Raw genomic sequence first — 25,478 nt, 5'->3', positions numbered from 1 at the left:
GTAAGTACCTGGCATGATAGTCAGGCTAGTTATGCTGGAATAACTAACAACAATCTCAGCTGTTTGAAATAGTAATAAGTGTGTATTTTTTTTTGCCATTTTATATATTTATTCAATTAGAAATTACCAGGTTTATGGTGCACATTTCTCAAATAAAATTAGATTATAATCATTAGCATGATTTTAAATATGCTAATTTATAGGTAAAGTAATGCCAAAGTTAAATTTGAGACATATCATTGAGAAGAACTGGAAAAAAATTTTGAATTTATAAAAATGCAAGTTCTACTCCTTAATTTTGCTACAGGTTTTTCTCTGATCTTGGTAAGTCACTACTTCCATTTGTCTTTGTGTTCCCATCTGTAAAACTGTGGTCATTATACTTGACACTGCCTTTCTTTTTTTTTTTTTTTAATTTAATTTAATTTTTTTTCCATTTATTTTTATTAGTTGGAGGCTAATTACTTTACAATATTGTAGTGGTTTTTGCCATACATTGACATGAATCAGCCATGGATTTACATGTATTCCCCAACCTGATCCCCCCTCCCACCTCCCTCTCCACCCAATCCCTCTGGGTCTTCCCAGTGCACCAGCCCCGAGCACTTGTCTCATGCATCCAACCTGGGCTGGTGATCTGTTGACACTGCCTTTCTTAAGAGGGTGTTATGAGGATGAATAAGGTAATGCATTGTGGTAGAAACAATAAAGGTTTATATCTCACTCATGCCACACACCCATCAGAGGTTGGAAGAGAGGCATTTATCACCCTAAGTCACTCAGGAATTTAGGCCAATGGAAGTTCCATTTGGACACATGCTTCTAAGATCACAAGGCAGGAATAAGGGATGTGGCAGGTTAGGCACTGGCTCTTAAATTTTCTGTTATCTAAATCTCCTCAGCGGGAATTCCCTGGCAGCCTAGTGGTTCAGACTCCATGCTTCCACTGCAGGGGGCACAGGTTTGCTTCTTAGTTTGGAAACTAAGATCCTACATGCCACAGCAAAAAAAAAAAAAAAAGAACCAATCAAGCAATCAATAAAGCTCATTTGGCAAAAACAGTCATATGGTCACACCCAACTTCCAAGGGGCATGGACCAAGTGTTTAGAAAAGGGCAACATCAGAAAAACACTTGGTGAAAAACACTAAAGATTACCATGGTTAACTATTATAATTCAAGTTTAAAGTAAGTATAGGAGAACTCAATGAGGAGGTAACATTTAAGCCAAGACCTGGATCACAGAGAAGAAGAAACTATGAGAACATTGCATGCAAAGTCCACAGAGCAGGAACGGGCTTGAAGCATGTGAGGAACAGGAAAATGACTCATATGTTCGGAAAATGGTGAATAAGAGTGAGAGGTGGCAGGGCTGGGACACGCAGGTTCTTGAGGGTCATGGTAAGAAGTCTGAATTTTACTCTAAGATGTACTGGGAAGTCACTGGAGGATTTTAACCAGATAACAAGGTGTAATTTTTATAAAGACCCTTCATTCTGCTTGCTCTGAGGGATGGGCAAGCATGGAGGAAGGGAAATCAGTTAAGAAGCAACAGTCCAAGTGAGAGATGCCTGTGGTCTGGACCAGCAGAGCAGCAACAGAGGTGGAAAGGAGCAAACATAGTCAGGATCAGTTTTGGAAATAGACCTGATGGTTGGCTTGCAGAGGGTGAGGGGAGGGAAGGAATCAAGAATGACTCCTAGGATTCCGGCCCAAGAAGCTGAGTGGCTCTTGAGGCGTAGATTTCTTCTGGAGTAGAAGCTGGTGGTAGTAAAGTTTTCTGAATCAAGAGTTTTAATTTGTCCATATTAATAATGAGGTGCTTTTGATATTTCAGGGTTGATACCAGGTAGTCATTGTTGTTGTTCGGTCGCCAAGTCATGTCTCATTGTTTTGAGATCCCATGAACTACAGCCCGCCAGGCTTCTGTCCATGGGATTTGCCAGGCAAGAACACCGGAGGGAGTTGTCATTCCCTTCTTCAGGGGATCTTTGTGACCCAGGGATTGAACCCAAGTCTCCTGCATTGGCAGGTGGGTTCTTTACCACTGAACCACCAGGGAAACTGATCATGGAGGTAGTACTTCAGTACATGAATTTGGAGATCTGTGGAGTGGAAAACGCTGGAGACATGAACTTGGGGATTGTATAAGTGTTCTACTGCTGCGTAACAAGAAACCCACAAATCTAGCAGCCTACAACAACAAACATTTATTATCTCATGGTTTCTGTTGGTCAGGAAATTGGGAGTGGCTTAGCTGGGTAATGTGGTTTGGGGTCTCATAAAGTTGTGGTCAAGATGTCAGCTGGAATGGAAGTCAACTGAAAGCTTAATGAGGGCTGGAGAATGGTTCACCCACACAGCTGTTGGCAGGAGGCTTCCATTTCTCACCCTGTGCCACTTCTCTAGGCTGCTTGAGAACATGGTAGCTAGCTTCCCCTGAAGCATGCGATCCAAGAAACAGCAATAGACAGAAATTATACAATGACCTTGTTTTGGAAGCAACATACCATCAATTCTGCCATTGTTCATCTCACATAGACCAACCCTCATATGATATGAGAAGAGATTATAAAAAGATACAAGTTTCAAAAGATTCTCTTGGCATATAGTGTACTAAGTCATGGAAATGGATGAGTTAATATGGTGGGGTGACGACATAGAACAGAGAACCCTGAGACACTCCCAACATCTGAAGATGGGACAAAAGAGAGGGAGCCAGAAGAGGAGGCAGAGAAATGGCCAGTGAGGTTGGAGGAAAAAGAAGAGGATGTAGCTTCATGGAAGCGAAGGCGCTTTTCCTTGAACAACCAAGCCAAAGGTTACCCAGAGTAAGATTGCAAGGGAATTTGGATCTAAGAACACATGATCATGCCAAGTACTGGGTTGGCCAAAAGCTTCATTCAAGCTTTTTGGAAAGATGTTAAAGAAACTTTTTGGCCAACCTAAATAGTTTCCATGCAGTGTTAATCCTGTTTGGAGTAGGTTAAGAGTAAAGAGGATGGAAGAATCTGGTGACCCAGAACATAGAAAATTCTGATAAACTGTGCTGTGGAAGGAAACTTGGGATGAGAGACTGTGCTCCATGATGGATGATTCTGGGATGTGTTGGAATACTTCACAATACTGACTTAATGGGATTCCCTGGCTGTTAGACAGTAAAGAGTCCAACTGCAGTGAAGATTCCCTGGAGAAGGAAATGGCAAACCACTCCAGTATTCTTGCCTGGGAAATCCCATGGATAGAGGAGCCTTGCGGGCTACAGTCCATGGGGTCACAAGAGTTGGACACGACTAAGTGACAAACATTGGACATCACATTTAGTGATTCAATAGCAGGGCAAATAGTGTCCACGCCAGAGGAGGGCTCACTGTCAGAACAAGTCCTTGCCCGGGGGAGTTTTGTCACTGTTTCTTCAGGCCATTCCACTCTATTGACAGCAATTTAACACACTATTTTGTTTGGAAGTATCAGACTTTCCAAAACAAGATGCACCAGCAATGCTAAGATGTGAGCTGATATACTGGGCTGTGAGTTCACAAAATAGATACAACCTCTGTTTAAGGTACTGGCACAGGTTTGTACCCTACAGACACAGGCATTGGAATAAATTCTATTACATGTATCTTCCGGAAAAGAAAACAGGGTGTGTATATACATATGTATGTATAAAGTGAAGTGAATGTCACTCAGTTGTGTTCAACTCTTTGTGACCCCATGAACGCTGCAGTCCATGGAATTCTCCAGCCAGAAAACTGGAGTGGGTAGCCTTTCCCTTCGTCAGGGGATCTTCCCAACCCAGGGTTTGAACCCAGGTCTCCTGCATTGCAGGCAGAATCTTTACCAGCTGAGCCTCAAGGGAAGCCCATGTATAATGATGAGAGCATATTCTCAATTACCGAGGCTATTCTGTGTAAGGAATGATCCTGCATTATGACTACAGATCAACAAGCATGAATTATCAGCTTGGAAGTGTACTTATCTGTAACTTCTAGCCTTGTTTCTCCTCCACAACCCATATACATCCAGTGACAGTGTAGCAAGCGGTCATCTCTGGCCCTGCACCTGGGCATCAGGATAGCGGGTAAGCAGGCTGGCACAGTGAGTAGCAGGCACACCCCTGGAAGGCTCATGACATTGGCCGACTAGTGACAACTTTGCAGGGGCCATGGAGGTGCACTGGAGGGGGATACAGTGGTGAACAGTGCCCTGCACACCCTGTCTTGGAAGGTGGCTCCACTCCACAGTTAAAGGGGGCAGGGGATGAAGTGCTGCTTCTGGTTACTATCTAGGAGGCTGCCAGGGCTTCCACTTGATCTTCGTTAATACTCCAAGGCAGTTCCAACATCCCCCCTCATTTAGTTCACCGTCACTGTGATGAAGATTGGAGGAACCTTTCCAGGAGTGTCATAGGATTGAGTCCGCATCTCCTTTCCAGAACATTACGTCCTTAGTCCCAGACCAGTAGGCTCACCCATTCTCAATAAACCCTCCTTATCTAGCTTTACCTCCACACTTCGGTCTCACAGACTGACCTCTGCTCTTTCACACACTTGCCCTTGCTATCAGGACATGTGCGATGGCTCCTGCAATGCTCCATGGTTGAGCTCTTTGCTCACAGTGGTACCTCCCTGCTCATCCTGTGCTGAGACCTGACCCAGTTATTGGCCTGGGGCCAGATGGGAGGAGGGTTGCGATCTAGAGGAGGACGTCCTGTGAGGCAGCCTCCTCAGGTGAGATCCTTTTTCTTAAACCAAGTTGTTTATGTATTTGTCTGCTCTGGGTCTTAGTTGTAGCATGTGGGATCTAGTTCCCTGACCAGGGATTGAACTCAGTTCTCCCACATTGGGAGCGTGGAGTCTTGGCCACTGGACCAGCAGGGAGGTCCCCTCAGGTGGGATCTTCATTTGTGGTTTCTGTCAAAAGGAGGCCACTCTCAAGGCAGGTAGGGCTTCTTTAACTGGTTAGAGGATTCAGGTAAAGCTGGGGTTCAAGAGGTTCAGGTTCAACCACCCCAAAGTCCACATCAGTTCTGCTTCTCAGTCCTTCCCTATGAGCCTCACAAGACTCACGTCATAAGCTCTGGCATCTTATGGTTACATACCCGGCCCAGTTTTCAGTAGTTTTCCTACAACTGCAGGAGATAAAGGTCTCTGTAAACAGCGCCATGTATGCCTTCTGGCTCACTGGGCCCTGGATTACTAGTTGGCTGGAGATAGCCTGTCATTCTTTTTCTTGAAGTGTCTCTGGGAATTTAGCAAACCCAGCCAGCTTAAAATTACAGTCCTTAAAATTAACCTTACTCACATTTCATTCCAGTTCTATTGCCTGGCCTATTATTTCCTCTTCCACCTGTACCTTATCTCAATTCATAACAGGTAATCTTAGTGATTCCAGTGTTAGGGCACCTCAGGAGCTACGGCCTCCACTCACTGGACTGACAGTAGGGCCCTTGTTGTTGAATGACTGGAAAGGTTGACTAGCTCCAGAATCCTGTTCTGAGGGTTAACTTCCCAGAGCCACTTCCAGTTGGGTTTTCTTGAAAGCAGAGCTGACGACAGAGGCCTATAATTACTATTGTTATTTTGGCCACCCTGTGAAGCATGTAGAATTTTAGTTCTTCAACCAGGGATGGAACCTGCATACTGGAAGGGCTGAGTCTTCCCCACTGGACCAACAAAGAAGCCCCAGGACAAACGTCTATTCCATGGAGGCACTGATGTGGCAAATGTGCCCTGAAGTATGGTAGCAGGAAGAGGAAGATAGAGAAGAATGAAAACCTTATATCAAAGTGCATAATCAAGGTCACATTTTGATAGTACATAGTATCTGCCAGATTTCCATTCTATTGCAGGAAAGGCTGAAACACTTATGCAATGGTTCCTATCTCTCTTTGAATGATGATGTCTCTAGATTATTACTACTCATTTCACCTCCACTTCTCAGCTCTATTAAAGAGGCAGAATTGAGCCATTCAGAGCCAGCAGGCGGTGAGCCTGTTTTCAGGGGTTTCAACTCAGTTCAGTCGCTCAGTTGTGTCCGACTCTTCGCGACCCCATGGACCACAGCTTCCAGGCCTCCCTGTCCATCACCAACTCTTGGAGTTTACCCAAACTCATGTCCATTGAGTTGGTGATGCCATCCAGCCATCTTATCCTCTGTCATCCCCTTCTCCTCCTGCCTTCAATCTTTCCCAGCATCAGGGTCTTTTCAAATGAGTCAGCTCTTCCCATCAGGTGGCGAAAGTATTGGAGTTTCAGCTTCAACATCAGTCCTTCCAATGAACACTCAGGACTGATTTCCTTTAGGATGGACTGGTTAGACCTCTTTGCAATCCAAGGGACTCTCAAGAGTCTTCTCCAACACCACAGTTCAAAAGCATCAATTCTTTGCCGCTCAGCTTTCTTTATAGTCCAACTCTCACATCCATACATGATTACTGGAAAAACCATAGCCTTGACCAGACAGACTTTTGTTGGCAAAGTAATGTCTCTGCTTGTTAATATGCTGTCTAGGTTCATCAAAACATTCCTTCCAAGGAGTAAGCATCATTTAATTTTCATTGCTGCAGTCACCATCTGCATCTCCAAATCAATTGTGATTTGGAGCCCAGAAAAATAAAGTCAGTCACTCTTTAGGTTGTTTCCCCATCTGTTTGCCATGAAGTGATGAGACCAGCTGCCATGATCTTAGTTTTCTGAATGTTGAGCTTTAACCCAACTTTTTCACTCTCCTCTTTCACTTTCATCAAGAGGCTCTTTAGTTCTTCTTCACTTTCTGCTATAAAGGTGCTGTCATCTGCATATCTGAGGTTATTGATATTTTTCCTGTCAGTTTTGATTCCAGTTTGTGCTTCATCCAGCCCAGCATTTCTCATGATGTACTCTGCATGTAAGTTAAATAAGCAGGGTGACAATATACTGCCTTGACGTACTCCTTTTCCTATTTGGAACCAGTCTGTTGTTCCAAGTCCAGTTCTAACTGCTGCTTCCTGACCTGCATACAGATTTCTCAAGAGGCAGGTCAGGTGGTCTGACATTCCCATCTCTTTCCGAGTTTTCCAGTTTGTTGTGATCCACACAAAGGCTTTGGCATAGTCAATAAAGCAGAAATAAGATGTTTTTCTGGAACTCTCTTGCTTTTTTGATGATCCAGCAGATGTTGGCAATTTGTTCTCTGGTTGCTCTATGCCTTTTCTAAAACCTGCGTGAACATCTGAAGTTCACGATTCATGTATTGCTGAAGCCTGGCTTGGTGAATTTTGAGCATTATTTTACTGGTGTGTGAGATGAGTGCAATTGTGCAGTAGTTTGAGCATTCTTTTGGAGAAGGCAATGGCACCCCACTCCAGTACTCTTGCCTAGAAAATCCCATGGACGGAGGAGCCTGGTAGGCTGTAGTCCATGGGGTCGCTAAGAGTCAGACATGACTGAGGGACTTCACTTTCACTTTTCACTTTTATGCACTGGAGAAGGAAATGGCAACCCACTCCAGTGTTCTTGCCTGGAGAATCCCAGGGATGGGGTCGCACAGAGTCGGACACGACTGAAGTGACTTAGCAGTAGCAGTTCAGCATTCTTTGGAATTGCCTTTCTTTGGGATTAGAATGAAAACTGATCTTTTCCAGTCCTGTGGCCACTGATGAGTTTCCAAAATTTTCTGGCATATCGAGTACAGCATTTTCACAGCATCATCTTTTAGGATGTGAAATAGCTCAACTGGAATTTCATCACCACCACTAGCTTTGTTCGAAGTGATGCTTCCTAAGACCCACTTGACTTCACATTCCAGGATGTCTGGTTCTAGGTGAGTGATCAGATTGGTCACTGGTAATTGCATTTTCAGGGAACTCAGCTTGTACTGAAATCAGAGGCTGCCAAAGGGGATAGGACACAGAGCACCAGAGGCATCTGCTATATACCATGTGGTCAAATGCTCCCATTCCCCTGAGGACTTTAGAAGGGGCTCTAGATAGTGAGGAGCCCAAAAGCTTAAGCTTTTAGCTTCAGGCTTTAATCTGCCTTTGGAGGAACTCAACGTTTGTTCTGCAGACAGGATAAACTCAGGGAACTCACGTTCCCCTGAGGGGAACGACTGAGGCAGTCAGCCCTCCACACAAGGGTGTATCCTCCTTCCCTGGTCCCCCACTACTTGCGGAGTTCCAGTGTCTCTCAGGCACATCCTACCTGCTCCTCTGGCTCTCCAGTATTCCATGCGTGAAATGAAAGGCAAGCACGAGCCTTGCTGTGGGCTTTACTGGGATCTTGCTGAGTTTGAAGGCGGTTTACATGTCAGTTGTCTCTTAGATAAACTAGAGTGGGGGAAAAGCCTGGAGTTAGCAATTTGTAGACAGGAAGCAAAGCCCTGGGTGGGGAGGGGTGACTTTAGTTACCTGTCAAGGAAGAATCCCTTCCTCAAGACCATTTCAGATTTTTTAATAGTTCACCAGAGAGTAGATGACTTAGCCATCTGCTGGCTAATGCAGGCAAGTCCTCTGACAGATCTTTAAAGGAAACGTCTGGGGACTTCCCTGATGGTCTGGTGGCTAAGACTTCATGCTCTCAATGCAGGGGGTGGGGGTTTGATCCCCAGTAAACGATGAAGATCCCACATGCCACAACTAAGGCCTGGCACAAATAAACAAAAAATAAACATTAAAAAATAAGTAAGTAGAGGAAAGTCTCAAAAGAAAAGCAGCAACTACAGACCTGAGCCCATGAGAGATGGAACTCAGTAACTCCCCTGCATTGTTGGCGTGGTCTCCCCTTTCTGAGTGTGCAGACGCATCCTTAGGATAGAAAGAGTCCATGTGTGCCCACCTTCACGAGCAGCAGAGAGGAAGTTGGTTTCATTCCCATCAGGGTTGGTGGCTAGGGAGGAGAAGATTCTCCCAAGGGTGAAGTGGGTGGTGGCAGCAACTGAAGAGAAAAGGAGAGACAGGCGTGGAGAGGTTCCAGAAGAAAAGCTATAGAATGGTGGGTGACCCCTGCGAGAGTCAGGGTGTGGTTTTAGAATGGCTTTCATGCTGAAAAACTGGGGGAGGAGAGCTCAATTCAGAAAAATTGGGAGGACAGGGATTTCCCTGGCAGTTCTGTGGTTAAGACTCTGCCTTCCAATGCAGGCGGCACAGGTTCAATCCCAGGTTGGGGAACTAAGATACCACATGCCACCAGGTGCGACCAAACATTAAAAAAAAAAAAAAAGAAGGGTGGGGCGGATAGAGAAAAACAGAGCTTGGATCTGGTAAAAGAGCAAATTTAGAATAAATGGGGATGATGAAAATTAGAGGAGATGGTAGGCTGGGAGGAATCTCAGAAGTCTTGGGTAACAGAAAATGAAAAGAACCCAGAACATGATCCAGTAAATGAGTCACCACAGGTAACGGAAAGGTAGATAAAGTCAAGGTGGTCACAGAACAAAGGCCCAGGATGGGAAGGCCACTGACAGGGACAGGAGGTATGATGGAGAGGGGACCTGAGCCAGGGACCAAATTGCTCAGTGAATCTGAGGCCTATGCACATGCGGAGGGAATGAACCGGAGGCCACGGGATGTGAACATAAAGGTATCTGGAAAAACAGAGAATTCCTTCATGATTTCATGGTTCAGACTCTGCCCTTTCATTGTTGAGGGCCTCGGTTCCATCCCTGGTTCGGGTTCTAAGACTCCAAAAGCCACATGGTGCGGCTAAAATTCAATCAAACAAACAAAACTCTGAATTGATCCCTGAAGAATGAGAGTGATGGGGGAGAGGGAAGAGTTAGCTAGTCAGGGCAGAAGGGCTTCCAGACAGAGGGAAGGTCCTAAGCCAGGGCCCAGAAGCCAGCAGGAGCATGGTGTTCTGGAACTCAGAGCCAGGGATCAGGGGGACCAGTCAGACCACAACAAACTATACTAAGGGGTCTGCATTTATCCTCAAGGAGATGGTGACCTGCTCATTCCTCCTCTTTGTCCCCTCTACTCATAACATAGCGTGTCTTAGGGCGACTCTTGGGATCTGTTATCCACCTGCCCTCCTTTCTTTGGTGACCTCATCCATTCTCACTGCTGGAAACTCCCAACATTTCATCTCCAGATTTAGTTTATGCACGGCTGCAAAATAAAGGGGTAAGGAAACTGGCAAATGGACTTCACCCTTCAGGGTCTGGTTTTCAGGGTCATGCATTCAGAAACCAACTTTTCTCTGATCTCTATCAAACAGTAGAAAATCAACTTTCAACTAATTATATACAGGTTGACTCTCAAATGGAAAATCAGTTTGTTAATTTATAGAAGCAGATCAACCTTTACTTATTTGTGCCCATTTGTAAGCTTTAAAACGGTTATTGTTTTCCTTCTTGGTGGTGCTAATGGGAAAGAATCTGCCTGCCGAAGCAGGAGACACAGGAGACGAGGGTTTGATCCCTGGGTCAGGAAGATGCGCTCGCATTAATATGGCAACCCACTCCAGTATTCTTGCCTGGGAAATACCAGGGACAGAGGAGCCTGGCGGGCTACAGTCCATGGGGTCACAAGAGTCGGACATGGCTGTGTGACAAACATTGGACATTGCATTTAGAGATTCAAACAGCAGGGCAAATAGTGCCCATGCCAGAGGAGGGCTCACTGTGAGAACAAGTCCTTGCCTGATGGGGAGTTTTGTCAGTGTTTCTTCAGGGCATTCTGCTTTATTGAGAGCAATTTAGTACACTACTTTGTTTGGAAGCACCAGACCTCCAGAACAAGAAGCACCAGCAATGCTAAGGCAGAGCTGATACACTGGGGTGTGAGTTCACAGAATGATACAACCTCTGTTTAAGGTACTGGCACAGTTTTGTACCTTAGACACACGCATTGGAATAAACTCTATTACATATACCTTCAGGAAAGGAAGACAGGGTGTGTGTGTATATACACATGTACGTATAATGACAAAGTGAAGTGAAAGTCGCTCAGTCGTGTCCGACTCTTTATGACCCCATGGACTCTACAGTCCATGGAATTCTCCAACCAGAATACTGGAGTGGGTAGCCTTTCCCTTCGCCAGGGGATCTTCCCAACCCAAGGATTGAGGCCAGGTCTCCTGCATTGCAGGCGGATTCCTTACCAGCTGAGCCACAAGGGAAGCCATGTATAATGATGAGAGCGTATTCTCAATTACCGAGGCTATTCTGTGTAAGGAATGATCCTGCATTATGACTACAGATCAACAAGCATGAATTATCAGCTTGCAATTGTACTTATCTGTAACTTCTGGCCTCGTTTCTCCTCCACAACCCATATACACCCATTGACAATGTAGCCAGCGGTCATCTCTGGCCCGGCACCTGGGCCTCATGGTAGTGGGTGAGCAGGCTGGCACAGTGAGTAGCAGGCACACCCCTGGAAGGCTCCTGACATTGGCCCGACTAGTGACAACTTTCCAGGGGCCATGGAGGTGCACTGGAGGGGGATACAGTGGTGACCAGCGCCCTGCACATCCTGTCTTGGAAGGTGGCTGCACTCCGCAATTACAGCGGTGGGGGGATGAAGTGCTGCTTCTGGTTTACTATCTAGGAGGGTGGGATGGGGGGCAGATTGGGGTGCTGCCAGGGCTTCCACATGACCTTCGTTAATACTCCAAGGCAGTTCCAACATCCCCCCTCATTTAGTTCACCGTCACTGTGATCAAGATTGGAGGAACCTTCCCAGGAGTGTCATAGGACTGAGTCCAGGTATTTCCAGAAGGTTATGTCCTAGTCCCAAACCTGTAGCCCCACCCTCTCAGTAAACCCTCCCCGTCTAGCTTTACCTCCACCTTGGTCTCACAGACTGACCTCTGCTCTCACAGGCTCACCCCTTCTGTCAGGACACGTGTGGCAGCTCCCGCAATGCTCCACGGTTGAGCTCTTTGCTCAGAGCAGTGCTTGTACCTCCCTGCTCATCCTGTGCTGAGACCTGACCCAGTTAATGGTCTGGGGCCAGAGGGGAGGAGGGTTGTGATCTAGAGGAGGACGTCCTGTGAGGCAGCCTCCTCAGGTGAGATCCTTTTTCTTAAACCCAGTTGTTGATGTATTTGTCTGCTCTGGGTCTCAGCTGCAGCATGCGGGATCTAGTTCCCGACCAGGGATCGGACCTGGTTTTCCCACATTGGGAGTGTGGAGTCTTGGCCACTGGACCAGCAGTGAAGTCCCTCAGGTGTGATCTTCATTTGTGGTTTCTGTCAAAAGGAGGCCACTCTCAAGGCAGGTAGGGCTTCTTTAACTGGTTAGAGGATTCAGGTAAAGCTGGGGTTCAAGAGGTTCAGGTTCAACCACCCCAAAGTCCACATCAGTCCTGCTCAGTCCTTCCCTATGAGCCTCATAGGACTCACGTCATAAGCTCTGGCATCTTATGGTTACATACCGGGCCCAGTTTTAGAAGTTCTCCTACAACTGCAGGAGGTGAAGGTCTCTGTAAACAGTGCCAAGTAGGCCTTCTGGGTTCACTGAACCCTGGATTGCTAGTTGGCTGGAGACAGCCTGTCACTCCTTTCCCTGAAGTCTCTGGGAACTTAGCAAACCCAGCCAGCTTAAAATTACAGTCCTTAAAATTAACCTTACTCACATTTCATTCCAGTTCTATTGCCTGGCCTATTATTTCCTCTTCCACCTGTACCTTATCTCAGTTCATAACAGGTAATCTTAGTGATTCCAGTGTTAGGGCACCTCAGTAGCTACGGCCTCCACTCACTGGAGTGACAGTAGGACCCTTGTTGCTGAATGACTGCAAAGGTTGTCTTGTTCCAGAATCCAGTTCTAAGGGCTGAGTTCCCAGAGCCACTTCCCAAGAGGAAAAGTTAAAATTTTACAAAACCTCCTTCTCCTCCTGCCTCTATAACTTAGCTTTCCCCTTGCAAAGTCTAGGTCACGTAGGTCATGTAGTCTCAGAAAATCAGGACTTGCAATACTAGGAACTGGAGCTTATCTCACTCACCCTTGTCCTGCTGTTTGTAATCGCCCAGCCTCTGCAAACCTGCTTAATCAAGCCTGTCCAGGTCAGGCATCCCCCTTCCTATCTTGACCACTGTTCTTGCACACATGAAACCCCTCAGTTTAAACCAGCCTATTAACAACTAGTGTTGCCCACTATAGTCTGTCTATAAAGACTCTGTAATCCCTTTGTGTAGGGCTCAGAGCTTGGCGTGTTAACTCCTCTGGGCCTGCTGGCGTAATAAACCTGAGTTCTCCAACTCTCCGAGTGTGGTGCTTGGTTTCTCGAGTACTGGTTTCTGCAACATTTCTGGAGGCCCCAGCGAGATTCCAACCATGCCGGCCCCTTGAGCTACCAGACTGGTGGTGGGCCACGCTGAAGCGAAGCAACTCCGAGAGGAAGGAGGAGGCGTGCCCCCTGATGGTATTCCGGGTTCTCTTTTAGACCGGTGTTCTGATTCTTCATTGGGCAAGCCCCAACTGGACTCATTGGAGGGACGGACCAACTCGCCAGGAAGGGCCACAGGATAAGGTAGGGCTCCGGGGCCAGTCCCCAGGCAGGAACCTACCCCAACGGGTAGAAGAGGAGACTGATCACCTCCTTGGGTTCCCAGGAAGGGAGCATCAGAAAAGGAGACCTGGGGACTTGGGAGGAAGGGAGGCATCTGAATGATAACCTCATTGGGGCTCCCAGGAAGGGAGCAACAGTTAAGAAAACCTGGGGACTCAGGAGAAGGAAGGCATTGTGATAGCCTCTGAATGATTGTTGAGTTGTGTGCTGATTGAATGGAGAGAAATTTTTTGGAAACTACAAAGCCAATTCTTTTGGCATATACAATAAAAACAGCTAACTTGTTAAAAGGCCTGCCCAGGGAAAAGCTTGAAGTTAACCCTTCCTGTGTCCTTGAAATACACAGCCAGCTTTGCCTGAGACCTTAGCCTTGGGAAAATTAGAACTTCAAGCAAAGAAAAAAAAGGGGGGGTCAAAGAGATATTTTAAATCTCAAACAGAAAACTATAAGATCTCTGTCAGTCTGTCTGTCTGGATTTATGTATGTCTCAGTTAATGTCTTTTTTCTGACAATATTGTTGAAGTGAAGTTGTAAATGAGTTCTAATTTAATTGACCTAAAGAAAAGTGAGTGCTTATGAATCAAACAATACAATACAATACAAACAATACAAGAAAAATTAACTAAATAAATTTCAGATTAATATGAACTGGAAAATATTCAATATTAAATACCTAGTATTAATGTTTGTTTGCTTATCTAATAAGAAAGTAGGATGTATGTTTTTAATAAAGAAGATATAAAAAATAAAATTGCATTTTATAAAGGGAAAAGAAAGTAGGTCTGACTTACAGGTGGCTGTTATAGAGAGTGATTATAAAGTTTCTGGAAGCTGGAGTCTGAAAAAAAAGTTTTGTGCATGGTTAGGACTAAGTTTAAAATAAATTTAATTACGTTTACCTAAATGAGTTTAAAGTAAGCTGGTGCAAAAATTTAAATTTGGCCTTTCTCTCTGTTAAGAGGACATACTTTCTTCAGATGTTGAACTGCTTTTAATAATAGATTTAAGTTTTTTTTTAACCCCTCAATTGATCTGTTCTATATTTACCTTTAAAATCTTTTGTTAACTATGGCTACAGTGTTAATGCCCTCACAATGAGTTCTCCAAAAAAGAAAAAATTACTTTGGTAAACTAAATAAACATTATTTAAGATTATGGTACATGTAGACAAAGCTCATTCTGCTTCTACAAAAAATAATCCCTCATAGTTAGACTTTTGCTATCTTGATGTCCTTAAAACATGGCGATAGTCTGCTCTTAAATCAGGAAATTAAAAATAAACAACAGCTAAAAATTAAACAGCCAGGGCTATGGGAAATCCAAGAGGGCTGCTTGGCTTTTCCCAGCTCCCTGCCAGACCTCATTTTTATTTGATGGGTTAAAGCCTTACCTGGCTACAGTGTTAATGTCTTCAGAATGAGTTCTCTAAACAAGAAAACATGTTTCACTAAATATTATGTTCTAGTTTTGTTAATTAAGGTCTGTGGTTACTAAGATTCTGAGATAGTTCCTTGTTATGTTATATTGCTAAAAGGTTTAATTAAGTTATTAAAAAGGACACTCTTAAGATGGTTTCTAAAGCTTATCTCAGTAACCAGTCTTTGGATAAAGCTCAGATGCTCCATGAGGTACAACCAGCAGATTAACACCTGGCTACAATTATTTAACTGAGACAGATGACCTGGGGTATACCAGGCTATATGCAATGAAAGCTGACTTAAATTCTTGCTTGTGACCTTACTAATAACTACTAGCTATATTATTGTCTATGTAGCTTGTTTCAGAAGATTATTTCTTATGTCACCAAAGGTGTGGCTGAGCCTGTGATAAAATGCTGATATGCAGTTCCATATGAGATCAATAACTGTAATAATGTAACTCTAGATGTGGGAAGAAGCAACAAGAGGTAATATTTTCCTGGACCAGGAGGTTAGTAAGACAGGTATGGTCCAGAGACTTTTGCTACTTACAAGGCCTGGTCTAGTGACAACACATTGAGTGGCCTGTCAATGGAATCTTTGTAGACCTGGGAATGAGCCTTCCCAGCACCATGGGACACAATGACCTTGAAATGCCCCAAAATATGGTCAAATATGGCTATGAAGGGGCCCTGCTGACTGGAAGCTGGCCCTTGCCAGCTGCCTCTACAAAGATTAAATCATGACTACTATAAGATGTTGACCTTCAACACCCCCTTGAAAGGACTTCAGGGTGGAGACAAAAAATAAGGCACTCTGCTCTGGGAAAACCCAGAAAAACAGGCCTTCGATAGTCAGATGTTTTCAGATGAAAATTTTTATGAGTCCAAATTCTTGCATCTTCTCATGCCGAGAGAAACACTAATGTCGTGAACCAATGTCTGGACCTGGTTCTCCTAGCTAGCGCCTCAGCAGCACTCCTACTTCTACTCATCTTTGGGCCGTGTATCTCTAACTTTCTTGTTAAGTTTGTTTCTCCAAGCAGTAGTATGACAAGCATATCCCCCGGCCAACGCCCAGACAAAGCTAGAACAAGCCGCCTTTTTCTGTGGACTCTCACTGGCCTCCGTAAATGCACCCCAAGGTCCTCAGGCTGCTACTCTCCCTTTGAGATCTCATACGGGAGACCACCCCCAGTGATAAAAAAGCTCAAGGGAGATCACCAACAACTAGGTGGCCTGGAGATGTCCCAACACCTCCAGGTCCTGGGAAAGTCTTCTGCCATATTGCCCAAGAAACCTGAGAAAGGACACCCATTCCACTGGGCAACTGGGTTCATCCCTATCAGCCAGGAGATGAGTTATAGGTGTCATCCCTTGGATCCACCACACCAGAGTCAAGAAGGCAGCAGCTTCCTATAATGAGGACACCTGGAAAGCAGTTCAGGATCCCAAAACCCCCTCAAGGTCTGGTTCCAAAAACAACGACCCTGACCCTCGAGGGACTCTAAGCCCTGCTCTAGGCACCCCGGGAGCTGACTCGTCGATGCATGGCAGAAGCTTGAGGACTCTTCAGCCTCGCTCCAGCCACGCTCCGGCAGCTGGCTGGGTGGTTAATACACGGCTGAAGCGTAAGGATCCAGCTATCAAAACATCAATGGATTTTCATTGTCAACCCTGTCTACCCCCGATTGCTATTACTTCTGTGCTCTTCGCTACAGGACTAGCTTTAGTTGCCCCCCAGGGCTGGGATTTCGGTCAGAAGCTACAGTTAGCTGTCTGTTATCTCACTGTAGTGGGAAGCCTCATTCTTATTAAGTGTCTCTTATGACCTAGTCTCCCTACTAACTAAACTGCCCCACAGTATAGCTGACCCCCCCTTCACAATAGGCTCAGTTGCTACAGCCGTGACAACCCAGAGATGGGGAGAAAAAGCTGGTGTTCAGTTACCTGTTAGGTTCAGGCTGCTTGGCAGCCTTTCGGTGTCCCTTGCTGTAACAGACGGTACCGCCCCATCATGGCCTTTTCTTTGTTTGTGGGACAGATGCTTACTTATGTCTACCTGTCAATTAGATGGTATCTGCATCTTAGCTTTCCTCACTCCCCAGATGAACATTGTCCCTAACAACCAGATTCTCATCATACCTCCGGCAGCACATACGTGGTCAAAAAGAGCCATCCAGTTTATATCCCTACTAGTTGGTCTGGGACTCACGGCTGGGCTAGGTATGGAAATAGGAGGAATTGCTTCATCAACCACCTTTTACCATACACTATCCAAAGACTTCACAGACGACATTGAGAGAGTGGCCAAATCTTTAGTGGCCTTACAGGAGCAATTAGACTCCCTGGCTGAAGTGGTTTTACAAAACAGGAGAGGGCTAGACCTACTGACAGCAGAAAAGGGAAGACTCTGTCTCTTCTTGAATGAAGAATGCTGCTTTTATATAAACCAATCAGAAATACTCAGGGACAGGGCCCAACAGCTAAGGGAACAAATCATAAAAAGGAGAGAAAAACTAGCTAATTCTTGGGGTAATTAGAGCAATATCTGGAGTGGGGCATCGTGATTTCTCCCTTTAACGGGTCCTCTCTTCATGCTCTTTGCAGCACTCTTGTTTGGCCCTTGTATTCTCAATGCAATTACCCGGTTCATAACCTCTCAGATTGAATCCATAAAGTTACAAATGGTAATAGTTCAATACAGCCCCCTAAACGATGGGGAGCTCTGAGTGTCCTACCAAAAACATGAGATGACGCTTTCTACAACGAGTGACAGAAAGAAGCATCAAGAGGGGAGAATGAAGAGGAAAAGTTAAAATTTTACATAACCTCCTTCTCCTTCTGCCTCTGTAACTCAGCTTACCCCTTGCAAAGTCTAGATCATGTAGGTCACATAGTCTCAGAAAGTGCGGATTTGCACTACTAGGAACTGGAGTTTATCTCACTCACTCTCGTCTTGATCTTTGCATTTGCCCAGGGCCTGCAAACCTGCTTAATCATGCCTGTCCAGGCCAGGCATCCCCCTTCCCATCTGGACCAGTGTTCCTGCGCATGTGAACCCCTTAGTTTTAACCAGCCTATTAAGAGTTAGTGTTGCCCACTATAGTCTGTCTAAAAAAACCCTGTAATTCCTTTCTTCAGGGCTCAGAGCTTGGAGTGTTAACCCCTCTGGGCCCGCTGGCGTAATAAACCTGAGTTCTCCAACTCTCCGAGTGTGGTGCTTCGTTTCTCGAGTACTGGTTTCTGCAACACTTCCAGCTGGTTTTTTGAAAGCAGAGTTGAAGACAAAGCCCTATTATTATTATGGCCACCCTATGAAGCATGTAGAATCTTACTTTTTCAACCAGGGATGGAACCCATACCCTGTGTAGTGGAAGGGCCGAGTCTTCCCCACTGGACCAGCAGAGAAGCCCCAAGACAAAGGTCTATTCCACGCAGGCACTGATTTGGAAAATGTTCCCAGAAGTATGGTAGAAGGAAGAGGAAGACAGAAAAAATGAAAAGCTAATATCAACGTGCATAATCAAGGGCACACATTGATCATACATAATGTCCCTATTGCAGGAAAGGCTGAAACACTTATGCAATGGTTCCTATCTCTCTTTGAATGATGATGTCTCTAGATTATTAACACCCATTTCACCTCCACTTCTTAGATCTATTGAAGAAGCAGAATTGAGCTATTCAGAGCCCGCAGACGGAGAGCCTCTGTTTTCAGGGCATTGCTCATTGGTAATTGCGTTTTCAGGGAACTCAGCTTGGACAGAAATTAGAGGCTGCCAAAGGGGATGGGACACAGAGCACCAGAGGCATCTGTTGTACCACGTGATCAACCACTCCCATGCCCCTGAGGACTTTAGAAGGGGCTTTAGCTAGTGAGGTGCCCAAGAGCTTAAGCTTTTAGCTTCAGGCTTCAATCTGCCTTTGTGGAGGAACTCACGTGTGTCCTGGAGGGAACGGCTGAGGAAGCCAGCCCTCCACACAAGGGTGTATCCTCCTTCCCTGGTCCCCCGCTACTTGGAGTTCCAACGTCTCTCTCCAGCACATCCTGCCTGCTCCTCTGGCTCTCCAGTATTCCATGCGTGAAATGAAAGGCAACCGGGGAGCAGCAGTCTTGCTGTGGGCTTTACTGGGATCTTGCTGAGTTTGAAGGCTGGTTCACACGTCAGGAGTATTGTTAAATAAACTAGAGTTGGGGGAAAAGCTTGGAGTTAGCAATTTGTAGACAGAAGCAATGCCCTGGGTGAGGGGGGTGGGGGGAAGGGGTCTTAATTAGCTATCAAGGAAGAATCCCTCCCTCCCTCAAGACCATTTCAGATTTTTCAACAGTTCACCGGAGAGCAGATGAATTAGCCATCTGCTAGCCAATGCAGGCAAGTCCTCTGACAGATCTTTAAAGGAAACGTTTGGGGACTTCCCTGGTGGTCTGGTGGCTAAGACTTCATGCTCCCATTGCAAGGGGTGGGGGTTTGATCCCCAGTAAATGATGAAGATCCCACATGCCACAACTAAGGCCTGGCACAAATAAACAAAAAATAAATATTAAAAAATAAGTAACTAGAAGAAAGTTTCAAAAGAAAAGCAGCAACTACAGACCTGAGCCCATGAGAGATGGAACTCAGTAAATTCCCTGCATTGTTAGTGTGGTATCCCCTTTCTGAGTGTGCAGACGCGTCCTTAGGATAGAAAGAGTCCATGTGTGCCCACCTTCACGAGCAGCAGAGAGGAAGTTGGTTTCATTCTCTTCAGGGTTGGTGGCTGGGGAGGAGAAGATTCTCCCAAGGGTGAAGTGGGTGGTGGCAGCAACTGAGGAAGAGAAAAGGGGACATAGGAGTGGAATGGTTCCAGAAGAAAAGCTATAGAATGGTGTGTGACCCCTGCGAGAGTCAGGGTGTGGTTTTAGAATGGCTTTCATGCTGAAAAAGTGGGGGAGGAGAGCTCAATTCAGAAAAATTGGGAGGACAGGGATTTCCCTGGCAGTTCTGTGGTTAAGACTCTGCCTTCCAAAAAAAAAAAAGACTGCCTTCCAATGCAGGCGGCACAGGTTCAATCCCAGGTTGGGGAACTGAGATACCACATACCACCAGGTGTGACCAAACATTAAAAAAAAAAAAAAAGAAGGGTGGGGAGGATAGAGAAAAACAGAGCTTGGATCTGGTAAAAGAGCAAATTTAGAGTAAATGGGGATGATGAAAATTAGAGGAGATGGTAGGCTGGGAGGAATCTCAGAAGTCTTGGGTAACAGAAAATGAAAAGAACCTAGAACATGATCCAATAAATGAGTCACCACAGGTAATGGAAAGGTAGATAAAGTCAAGATGTTCACAGAACAAAGGCCCAGGATGAAGGCCACTGATAGGGACAGGAGGTATGATGGAGAGGGGACCTGAGCCAAGGACCAAACTGCTCAGTGAATCTGAGGCCTGTGCACATGCGGAGGTATGAACCAGAGGCCTCGGGATGTGCAGATAAAAGTATTTGGAAAAACAGAGAATTCCTTTGTGATCTCATGGTTGAGACTCTGCCCTTTCACTGTTGAGGACCTCGGTTCCATCCTTGGTTGAAGAACTAAGATTTCAAAAGCCACATGGTGTGGCTAAAACACAAAGAAAAATCTCTGAAATGATCCCTGAAGAATGAGAGTGATGGGGAGAGGGAAGAGTTAACTAGTCAGGGCAGAAGGGCTTCCAGACAGAGGGAAGGTCCTAAGCCAGGGCCCAGAAGCCAGCAGGAGCACGGTGTGTTCTGGAACTCAGAGCCAGGGATCAGGGGGACCAGTCAGACCACAACAGACTATACTAAGGGGTCTGCATTTATCCGCAAGGAGATGGTGACCTGCTCATTCCTCCTCTTTGTCCCCTCTACTCATAACATAGGGTGTCTTAGGGCGACTCTTGGGATCTGTTATCCACCTGCCCTGTGATCTTCGGTTACCTCATCCATTCTCACTGCTGGAAACTCCCAACATTTCATCTCCAGATTCAGTTTATGCACGGCTGCAAAATAAAGGGGTAAGGAAACTGGCAAATGGACTTCACCTTTCAGGGTCTGGATGTCAGGGTCATGGGTTCAGAAACCAAGTTTTCTGTGTCCTCTTATCAAACAGTAGAAAACCAACTTTCAACTAATTATATACAGGTTGACTCTCACATGGAAAATCAATTTATTAATTTATAGAAGCAGATCAACCTTTACTTATTTGTGCCCATTTGCAAGCTTCAAACGGTTATTGGTTTCTTTCTTGGTGGTGCTAATGGGAAAGAATCTGCCTGCCGAAGCAGGAGACGCAAGAGAGAACAGTAGATCCCTGAGTCAGAAAGAAGCTCTTGGATGAAAATAGCAACCCACTCCAGTATTCTTGCCTGGGAAATCCCATGGAAAGAGGAGCCTTGCCGGCTACAGTCCGTGGGGTCACAAGAGTCGGACACGGCTGCGTGACAAATATTGGACATTGCATTTAGAGATTCAATAGCAGGGCAAATAGTGTCCATGCCAGAGGAGGGCTCACTGTGAGAACAAGTCCTTGCCTGAGAGAGTGTTGTCACTGTTTCTTCAGGTCATTCCGCTCTATTGAGAGCAATTTAGCACAACTTATTTTGTTCAGAAGTACAAGACCTTCCAGAACAAGAAGCACCAGCAATGCTAAGGCAGAGCTGATACACTGGGGTGTGAGTTCACAGAATGATACAACCTCTGTTTAAGGTACTGGCACAGTTTTGTACCCTACAGACACAGGCATTGGAATAAACTCTATTACATATACCTTCCGGAAAGGAAGACAGGGTGAGCGTGCATATACGTATGTATGTATAATGATAAAGTGAAGTGAAAGTCGCTCAGTCGTGTCCGACTCTTTATGACCCCATGGACTCTACAGTCCATGGAATTCTCCAGGGCAGAATACTGAAGTGGGTAGCCTTTCCCTTCGCCAGGGGATCTTCCCAACCCAGGGATTGAGGCCAGGTCTCCTGCATTGCAGGCGGATTCCTTACCAGCTGAGCCACAAGGGAAGCCCATGTATAATGATGAGAGCATATTCTCAATTACCGAGGCTATTCTGTGTAAGGAATGATCCTGCATTATGATTACAGATCAACAAGCATGAATTATCAGCTTGCAATTGTACTTATCTGTAACTTCTGGCCTCGTTTCTCCTCCACAACCCATATACACCCATTGACAATGTAGCCAGCGGTCATCTCTGGCCCTGCACCTGGGCCTCATGGTAGTGGGTGAGCAGGCTGGCACAGTGAGTAGCAGGCACACCCCTGGAAGGCTCCTGACACTGGCCCGACTATCAACAACTTTCCAGGGGCCATGGAGGTGCACTGGAGGGGGATACAGTGGTGACCAGCGCCCTGCACATCCTGTCTTGGAAGGTGGCTGCACTCCGCAATTACAGCGGATGAAGTGCTGCTTCTGGTTTACTATCTAGGAGGGTGGGATGGGGGGCGGATTGGGGTGCTGCCAGGGCTTCCACTTGACCTTCGTTAATACTCCAAGGCAGTTCCAACATCCCCCCTCATTTAGTTCACCGTCACTGTGATCAAGATTGGAGGAACCTTCCCAGGAGTGTCATAGGATTGAGTCCAGATATTTCCAGAACGTTATGTCCTAGTCCCAAACCTGTAGCCCCACCCTCTCAGTAAACCCTCCCTGTCTAGCTTTACCTCCACCTTGGTCTCACAGACTGACCTCTGCTCTCACAGGCTCACCCCTTCTGTCAGGACACGTGTGGCAGCTCCCGCAATGCTCCACGGCTGAGCTCTTTGCTCAGAGCAGTGCTTGTACCTCCCTGCTCATCCTGTGCTGAGACCTGACCCAGTTAATGGTCTGGGGCCAGAGGGGAGGAGGGTTGTGATCTAGAGGAGGACGTCCTGTGAGGCAGCCTCCTCAGGTGAGATCCTTTTTCTTAAACCCAGTTGTTGATGTATTTGTCTGCTCTGGGTCTCAGTTGCAGCATGTGGGATCTAGTTCCCGACCAGGGATCGGACCTGGTTCTCCCACATTGGGAGCGTGGAGTCTTGGCTACTGGACTAGCAGGGAAGTCCCCTCAGGTGAAATCTTCATGTGTGGTTTCTGTCATGAGGAAGCCACTCTCAAGGCAGATAGGGCTTCAGCTGGGGTTCAAGAGGTTCAGGATCAACCACCCCAAAGTCCACATCAGTCCTGCTCTCAGTCCTTCCCTATGAGCCTCATAGGACTCATGTCATAAGCTCTGGCGTCTTATGGTTAAATGCCGGGCCCAGTTCTCAGTAGTTTTCCTACAACTGCAGGAGATGAAGGTCTCTGTAAAGAGCGCCAAGCAGGCCTTCTGGGTTCACTGGGATTGCTAGTTGGCTGAAGATAGCCTGTCATTCTTTTTCTTGAAGTATCTCTGGGAACTTAGCAAACCCAGCCAGCTTAAAATTACAGTCCTTAAAATTAACCTTACTCACATTTCATTCCAGTTCTATTGCCTGGCCTATTATTTCCCCTTCCACCTGTACCTTATCTCAATTCACAACAGGTAATCTTAGTGATTCCAGTGTTAGGGCACCTCAGGAGCTACCGCCCTCCACGAACCAGAGTGACAAGTAGGGTACTTGTTGCTGAATGACTGGAAAGGTTGTCTAGTTCCAGAATTCTGTTCTAAGGGTTGACTTTCCAGAGCCACTTCCAGTTGGGTCTACTTGAAAGCACAGCTGAAGACAAAGGCCTATTATTATTATGGCCACCCTATGAAGCATGTAGAATCTTACTTCTTCAACCAGGGATGGAACCCATACCCTGTGTAGTGGAAGGGCTGAGTCTTCCCCACTGGACCAGCAGAGAAGCCCCAAGACAAAGGTCTATTCCATGCAGGCACTGATTTGGAAAATGTTCCCAGAAATATGGTAGCAGGAAGAGAAGACAGAAAAGAATGAAAAGCTAGTATCAACGTGCATAATCAAGGGCACACCTTGATCGTACATAATGTCCCTATTGCAGGAAAGGCTGAAACACTTATGCAATGGTTCCTTTCTCTCTTTGAATGATGATGTCTCCAGATTATTAATACCCATTTCACCTCCACTTCTCAGATTTATTGAAGAAGCAGAATTGAGCCATTCAGAGCCCGCAGACGGAGAGCCTCTGTTTTCAGGGCATTGCTCATTGGTAATTGCGTTTTCAGGGAACTCAGCTTGGACAGAAATTAGAGGCTGCCAAAGGGGATGGGACACAGAGCACCAGAGGCATCTGTTGTACCACGTGACCAACCGCTCCCATGCCCCTGAGGACTTTAGAAGGGGCTTTAGCTAGTGAGGTGCCCAAGAGCTTAAGCTTTTAGCTTCAGGCTTCAATCTGCCTTTGTGGAGGAACTCACGTGTGTCCTGGAGGGAACGGCTGAGGAAGCCAGCCCTCCACACAAGGGTGTATCCTCCTTCCCTGGTCCCCCGCTACTTGGAGTTCCAACGTCTCTCTCCAGCACATCCTGCCTGCTCCTCTGGCTCTCCAGTATTCCATGCGTGAAATGAAAGGCAACCGGGGAGCAGCAGTCTTGCTGTGGGCTTTACTGGGATCTTGCTGAGTTTGAAGGCTGGTTCACACGTCAGGAGTATTGTTAAATAAACTAGAGTTGGGGGAAAAGCCTGGAGTTAGCAATTTGTAGACAGGAAGCAATGCCCTTGGTAGGGGGGAGGGCAGGGGAAAGGGGCCTTAGTTACCTGTCAAGGAAGAATCCCTCCCTTCTTCAAGACCATTTCAGATTTTTCAACAGTTCACAGGAGAGCAGACGAATTAGCCATCTGCTGGCCAATGTAGGCAAGTCCTCTGACAGATCTTTAAAGGAAACGTTTGGGGACTTCCCTGGTGATCTGGTGGCTAAGACTTCATGCTCCCACTGCAGGGGGTGTGGGTTGATATCCCTAGTCAGGTAGGAAGATCCCACATGCCACAACCAAGTTCAGTTCAGTCGCTGAGTGTACAACTCTTTGCGACCCCATGAATCACAGCACACCAGGCCTCCCTGTCCAGCAGCAACTGCCGGAGTCTACACAAACCCATGTCCATTGAGTCGGTGATGCCATCCAACCATCTCGTCCTCTGTCATCCCCTTATCCTCCTGCCTTCAATCTTTCCCAGCATCAGGGTCTCTTCAAACAAGTCAGCTCTTCGCATCAGGTGGCCAAAGTACTGGAGTTTCAGCTTCAACATCAGTCCTTCCAATGAACCCCCAGGACTGATCTCCTTTAGGATGGACTGGCTGGATCTCCTTGCAGTCCAAGGACCTCTCAAGAGTCTTCTCCAACATCACAGTTTAAAAGCATCAATTCTTCGCTGCTCAGCTTTCTTTATAGTCCAACTCTCACATCCATACATGACTACTGGAAAAACCATAGCCTTGACTAGATGGACCTTTGTTGACAAAGTAATGTCTCTGCTTTTTAATATGGCTGTCTAGGTTGGTCATAACTATCCTTCTAAGGAGTAAGCATCTTTTAATTTCATGGCTGCAGTCACCATCTGTAGTGATTTTGGAGCCCAGAAAAATAAAGTCAGCCACTGTTTCCACTGTCTCCCCATCTATTTGCCATGAAG

The 25,478-nt window shown here is 46.1% G+C and overlaps 1 protein-coding gene across 2 annotated transcripts in view; it reads right to left on the bottom strand.

Annotated features, from left to right (window-relative positions):
* Positions 1 to 24,859, bottom strand: part of LOC122701676 (CGRP receptor component) — an 89,609-nt gene extending 64,750 nt beyond the window's left edge. Inside the window, exons 1-4 of one of the 2 annotated variants that reach the window (XM_043914880.1) lie at positions 24,605 to 24,859; positions 24,265 to 24,510; positions 19,626 to 19,724; positions 18,859 to 19,104 (exon numbers count right to left, since the gene is read on the bottom strand). The gene's annotated coding sequence lies outside the window, so the exon portion shown is untranslated. Of the gene's footprint in view, positions 1 to 8,185; positions 8,627 to 18,858; positions 19,105 to 19,625; positions 19,725 to 24,264; positions 24,511 to 24,604 lie in introns of those variants that run through there. The other variant, XM_043914883.1, reaches the window with a different exon arrangement.
* Between the last annotated feature and the right edge of the window lie 619 nt (positions 24,860 to 25,478).

The sequence above is a fragment of the Cervus elaphus genome, chromosome 10 (assembly GCF_910594005.1).
Source record: "Cervus elaphus chromosome 10, mCerEla1.1, whole genome shotgun sequence".
In the NCBI taxonomy this organism is placed as follows: domain Eukaryota; kingdom Metazoa; phylum Chordata; class Mammalia; order Artiodactyla; family Cervidae; genus Cervus; species Cervus elaphus.
The sequence above is the reverse complement of the archived record's forward strand: the minus strand, read 5'-3'. Positions and strand labels throughout refer to the sequence as shown.